Source organism: Rhinopithecus bieti, unplaced genomic scaffold (genome assembly GCF_001698545.2).
Source record: "Rhinopithecus bieti isolate Rb0 unplaced genomic scaffold, ASM169854v2 scaffold_81659, whole genome shotgun sequence".
In the NCBI taxonomy this organism is placed as follows: domain Eukaryota; kingdom Metazoa; phylum Chordata; class Mammalia; order Primates; family Cercopithecidae; genus Rhinopithecus; species Rhinopithecus bieti.
The window spans coordinates 1,653,463-1,659,760 of record NW_016837762.1 but is presented as its reverse complement, the minus strand read 5'-3'; the positions used below and the strand labels follow the sequence as shown (position 1 = coordinate 1,659,760).

At 43.9% G+C, this 6,298-nt stretch overlaps 1 non-coding gene across 1 annotated transcript; it reads right to left on the bottom strand.

Moving 5' to 3' along the window:
- Positions 1-1,092: 1,092 nt before the first annotated feature.
- TRNAN-GUU (transfer RNA asparagine (anticodon GUU)) lies at positions 1,093-1,166 on the bottom strand. Its single transcript has one exon. It is a non-coding gene; the product is annotated as a tRNA-Asn (tRNA).
- Between the last annotated feature and the right edge of the window lie 5,132 nt (positions 1,167-6,298).

Sequence of the window (6,298 nt, the reverse complement as noted above, 5' to 3'; positions counted from 1 at the left end):
CACCTCGGCCTCCCAAAGTACTGGGATTACAGGTGTGAGCCACCGCTTCCGGCCTCCAAGAAAATTTTTGAGAGCTACTTTTTCTGTTGCCTGGAATTCCACCGTAAGCACAACGTTGTGTCTCCTTCTCCAGGGCTACTAACTAAACAACAGAGGGTATTGTGTTATCAACAATTATTTGATTGATAACTATCAGCAAACATTTGCCAAGGCATTCCCTTAAAGACAACCTAGTGACTCTGTTAACTACTCTTTCTTCCAGGCCTCTAAGTTCTGTTGGAAGTAAGTAGATCCCAGAAACAAAGCACCTACCATAGGACCTGAATCTTAGTAGAAATAAATTAAATCATCATGTGATCATATTATGTGTGTTTCTGTCTTTAAAGTCTTATGTGAATCTTCTGCTTGAAAAATATGTGTCCTCTGTCAGAGCAGAGTTGAAAATATGTCATTCAAGAGCTTGTAACAGGAATCTGTACAATTTCTGCTAGAGTCTAATTTCAGGGTTAATTCTGTCAGCAATCTAAGGTAAACATTAACATTTTCCCCTAGATTTAAATCCGTTGTCCAAAAGCTGTAACAGATCTTAACTGAATAAATAGTTTCTTAAGATGGTAAGCTTCCATATGCTTTAAAATGACTCCTCTACACGTTTTCATCTGGAAGGCTGCTCATGCTTTTGGAAGCAAAGAAGGCAATCTGAAATAACTACAGTTGCTTTTCGGTGGTGCCAGATTTTTCTGAGAGTCACCAATGGAATTTATAAATTCACAGGTCAATGAGCAATTGAGTTGATGTTTTGCTATTTCAAAGACTGCCCTTTGTGCGCATTGTTGGGAAGGTCTCCTGAAGCACACGTGCAAGTTTCCCTTGGATAAGTGGTAGGAATAAAATCGCCAAACCATGGCTTGCAGTGCAGACACAGCCCTTCCCTTGGGCCCAGCCAGTAGGCACCACACATTAAGAGGATATTTGTCTGTCCTTGTCCTAGACACGTTGTAGCGTCTTGCTCCTATTCGATTAAAAATCTCACTATTGCAGTTTTAAAATGAACCATCTCGTAAACGTTGTCTCGGGAAAAGAAGCACTGGCCGTCCCTGGGTGGGCTCGAACCACCAACCTTTCGGTTAACAGCCGAACGCGCTAACCGATTGCGCCACAGAGACCCGGTTACTCAGACCTCGCCGCGGTGTGTACAGATTTCCGCGGAGCCGGCAGCGGCTTTCGCCACCCTTGGCGTCGCCACCCCAAGCACTGGCAGAGCAGCGGCGGGGCGCGCCGAGGAGGCGGCGGAAGCGGCCGAGGTGCCCGGCGGCCATCGCGAGGGGAGAGGCCGAGCCCCGGCGCGAGGGAGGGGGCGGGTGAGGCCGCGTGACCCCGGGCTTTTCTGGGGACGAAGCGCGCCCCTGGTGGCTGCAGCGGCCAGTGGTCCGCAGCCGGCCAGGACTCGGCAATGGCTGCGCGCTGTGCCTGCTCTGCGGCGGGCACCCGGCCGGCCGGGCGCGCCACCAGTAACCGGGGACCCAGAGGAGAACCTGCCAAAGGGAGTAGGTCACACGGACAGAATACGACACGCTTGGAGGGAAGAACCACGTGCTGTACAGGTTGAAAGGATGGAGCGTTACGTCCGCTTAGGCCCCAGACTTCGGGGGCCTAACCCTTTTTCTGGGTTGCTGCTACTGTCCCTTCTCTTTAGACAGTTTTTCATCTCATCACCTCTCACCCCATAAAATGCAACGAACATAGATAGGTTGTGTATCGGTGTATACTGTATGTGTATCTGTGCTCCGTACATAAAAAGAATAAAGATTTTTGCCACCTCCTAAGAACCAATTCGCACCCCATTTTGGGGGATATGGCCTCCGTTGAGAATGCATGGTTTAGGGGACATCAAAAAAGCCTTATAGAGGGAGTGGCAATTAAGATAACCTTCCAGTTTGAAATGGCCATTGAAGGCTTCTCCCTTTCCCTGACTTCTGAATTTTTTTTTTTTTTTTTTTTTTTTTTGAAACAGAGTCTTGCCCTGTTGCTGGAGTGCAACGCCGCGATCTTGGCTCATTGCAACCTCCGCCTCCCGGGTTCGAGCGATTCTCCTGCCTCAGCCTCCCTAGTAGTTGGGATTACAGGCGCCTGCCAGCCACCACGCCCAGCTAATTTTTGTGTTTTTAGTAGAGACGGGGTTTCGCCATGCTGACCAGGCTGGTCTCGAACTCCTGACCTAGTGATCCGCCCGTCTCGGCCTCCCAAAGTGCTGGGATTACATTACAGGCGTGAGCCACCGTGCCCCGCCAATATTTTTAGGCGCACAGTTCAGTGGCACTAAGTGCATTCACATGGTTATGCAACTGTCACCACCATCCATTTCCAGAACCTTTTCATCTTCGGAAACAGAAACTTCCTACCCATTACACAGTAACTCACGATTCCCCTCCTCTAGCCGGAACAATCGCCATTCTACTTTCTGTCCCTATGAATTTGTCTACTCTTAGAGACCTCATGTAAATTGAGTCATACGGTGTTTGCCTGTGGCTGGCTTATTTAACTTACCATACGTCTTCAAGGTCCATCCATGTCGTAGGCTGTGTCAGGATTTCCTTCCTGGATAAGGCTGAATAAACTGCATTGTATGCAGGTATCACATTTTCCTTTTCCATTCATCCCTCCGTGAATATTTTGGGAGCTTCCACCTGCAGCTATGAACGTGGGTGTACAAATAACTGAGCTCCCCACTTTCAGTTCTTTTGGGAATATACCCAGAGATGGAATAGCTGGATCACATGGCTTTCCATTGGCTGTACCATTTTACATTCGCACCAACAGTGTACAAGGGTCCCTATTCCTATTCCTCCTCATCCTTTTTTTTTTTTTTTTTTTGTAAATAATAGGCATCCTAATGGGTATGAAATATCATCTCATTGTGGTTTTGCTCTGCATTTCTCTAATGATTAGTGGTGTTGGGCATCTTTTCCAGACACCACTAATCTGAATTCTGTGGCCCTTCGTTTACTCACTTCCTCCCAGCAAGAGCCAGCTCTGCTTCAGCCAGGAGGAAGCTGAGACTGATGGAGGGAAAGGGCCCAGGGGGCTTGCAGAGTGGGGCCTGCGCCATGCAAGGAGAGGAGAAGAAGGCGGAATCTTTGAGTAGGACTATCTGGAGATCCTGGCTTCACAAGGTCCTTGCTTGTGTGCTGGGCAACTTTTGGAGCTAGTTATCTTTATCTTAGCTCTTGAGGGATATTTAGGCATGTGGTGCTTGTGAGCAGCCAATCTGTGAAGAAGGAATTGATGGTCTCCACCTTGGAAATATTGGAACAGATAATGCCGTCCATATTGCAGTTTTAGAAGTTAACTTGAAGTTGTGCTATTTTAATGGAATTTTGGATGCATTTTCAGTTTCTTCTGAAGAACTGCTGGAATTTCTTATGTTAAGTGTTTAGGTGATGATCTCTTTTTTTTGATCCCTTTTTTAAAAAGCAACAACAAAATCTTTCAAATGTATAAGAAATAGACCTTTATTTTTCTGTAACCTCCACATTTCTGTTTTGATTCCCTATTCTTTTGCTACTGTAAACACAATCTCAGGCAATTCAACATCCTGTTTGTGCCTTTCCCTGGAGTCATTTCCAAGTGCTAAGGTTTTGGTCCATGAGTAGCATGGGCACACTCGTGGCTGGAGAGGGAGTTTTGCTCCCGGTGAAGGTCTTGGTGGCTCTTCTATGCCTTGATTGAGGGAAAGGAATCTTACGTGAAGTTAGCTTTGTTGTATCAGATATTCCGTAAAGCCATTTCTGGAACAGTCCCCTCTGTTTATCGGACCCCAAGCTTCTCTGTCCTCATCAAGCCCACCTTTATGCTTTCACTTCACCAGACTTCATGTCCAGACTGTGGAATGAACAAGTGGTTATAAGGATTTAGAGGCGCCTGTGGGACTAGATGAAAGGGGAAAAAAAGGAAATAACTTTTAAGCATGCTCTTGATTCCTTAAATCCCATCTGAAAGTCTTAAGGATGTCTTTTCAGTCATATTTATTCGACAATATTATCTAATTTTCTCTATTAGCCAAAGCTCAGAGGTCTTTCTTCTTCCATATTCACATGGGTGCAATGGTTTTCTGAAAGGAAGATGGCATTACTAGAGCAGCAACATTTAAGTAATCACAGGTACTTATCAAACTACAAAACAGGGATTCCAGGAACTGGGTGTTTCTGTTCGTAAAATTACACTCTCGTGTACATGCTCCCACTAAAACGTAAGTTCGCTGAGGATGGAGATTTTGGTCTCTTTGCTCCCTGCTGTAACCCCAACACTGTAGCAGGGCCCGGCACATAGCAGGCATGCAGGGACTATGCACTGAATCAATGAGCAAATGAAAACCAGGACCATGAAATAAACTGGACAAAATAAAATGTGATAGAAAAGCTGAATTTCTAATGCATAAGGAGCACTTATCAATTGATATTTACAAAGTCTTTTTACAATTCAATTAAAGACAACATAAATAAAAATGGGGATAGGAACAGAAAATTCCCCCAAAGAAAAAAAATATATACATGGTACAGCCATGTGGAAAGCAGTATGGAGTTCTCAAAAATATTAAAATAGAACTATCATATAATCCAGCAATCCCACCTCTGGGTATATTTCTAAAGGAAATGAAATCAGTACGCCAAAGAGATGTCTGCACTCCCATGTTGATTGCAGTGTTAGTCACAACAGCCAAGATATGGAATGAACCCATCAGTAGATGAAAGGATAAAGGACATGTGATACATATATGCAATGAAGTAGTATTCAACCTTAAAAAAGAAGACAATCCTGTCATTGGCAACAACGTGGGTGAGCCTAGAGAACATACTAAATGAAATAAGCCAGGCATAGAAAGACAAATGCTGCATAATCTCACTTATGTGTGGAATCGAAAAAAGTCAAATTAAAAAAAAATGTCAAGCAGAGAATAGAATGGTGGTTGCCAGGGACCCTGGGAAGTAGCAGGGGTCGGGGTGGAGGGGAGGGGATGGGGAGAAGTTGGTCAAAAGGTACAAAGTTTCAGGTAGACAGGTGTAAGTTCTGGGGATCTATTGTACAGCATGGTGACTGTAGTTAATACTATATTGAATGCTTAAAAATGGCTCACCAAAAATGTTCTCACCCAAAAAATGATGTTTGGATATGTTAAACAGTTTGATTTAATCATTTTGACGCATGTGTGTGTGTGTATACATCAAAACATCATATTATATACCATATACAATTAATATATATAATTTTTGTCAAAGAAAAAAGGCACATGACCAATATAATCATAAAAGTTTAGTCTAACTAGTAATAAAAATCAAAATTAAATGAAATAAAAAATTTCTTTCCCCAAATCGCAAAAGAGAAAGAAAGGTAATACTAAAATACAGTGAGGGTGTATTGAGAAGACTGCTCTCACACAGGACCAATGAGAATAAATTGGAAAGCAATGTGGTAATATACATATTAAACAATGTGTATGCCCTCTTGTTTTAGAAATTCTATGTTAGAAATCCATCCTAAGAAAATAACCAGGGATGTGATCAAAATTTTAAATAGAGCATCACAGTATTATTTATAATAATTATAAATAGGAAACAACCTGAATGTCCAGCAACAGGCAAAAATGATCAATAAATTGTGGCATATTTAAGCTGGGCATGGTGGCTCATGCCTGTAATCCCAGCACTTTGGGAGGCTGAGGCAGGAGGATCTCTTGAGGCCAGGAGTTTGAAACCAGTCTGGGCAACATAGTGAGACCCAGTCTCTACAAAATATTTTTAAAAATTAGGTGGGGCATGGTGGCTCATGCCTATAATCCCAGCACTTTGGGAGGTCGAGGTGAGCAGATCACCAGAGGTGAGGAGTTCGAAACTAGCCTGGCCAGCATGGCATAACCCCATCTCTACAAACAATACAAAAATTAGCCAGGGTGGGGGTGCATGACTGTAGTCCCAGCTACTCAGGAGACTGAAGCAGGAGAATCGCTTGAACCTGGGAGACGGAGGTTGCAGTCAGCCAATATCATGCCACTGCACTCCAGCTTGGGCGGGACCCTGTCTCAAAAAAAAAAAAAAAAGGAAAGAAAGAAAGAAAGAAAAAATTAGCTGGGCATGGTGCTATACGCCTGTAGTCCCAGCTATTCCAGAGGCTGAAGTTGGGGGATCGCTTGAGTCCAAGAATTTAAGGCTGCAGCGAGCTATGATTGTGCCACTCCACTCCAGCCTGAGTGAGAGAGCAAGACCCTGTCCTAAAAAAAAAAAAAAAAAGGGATATATTTTAA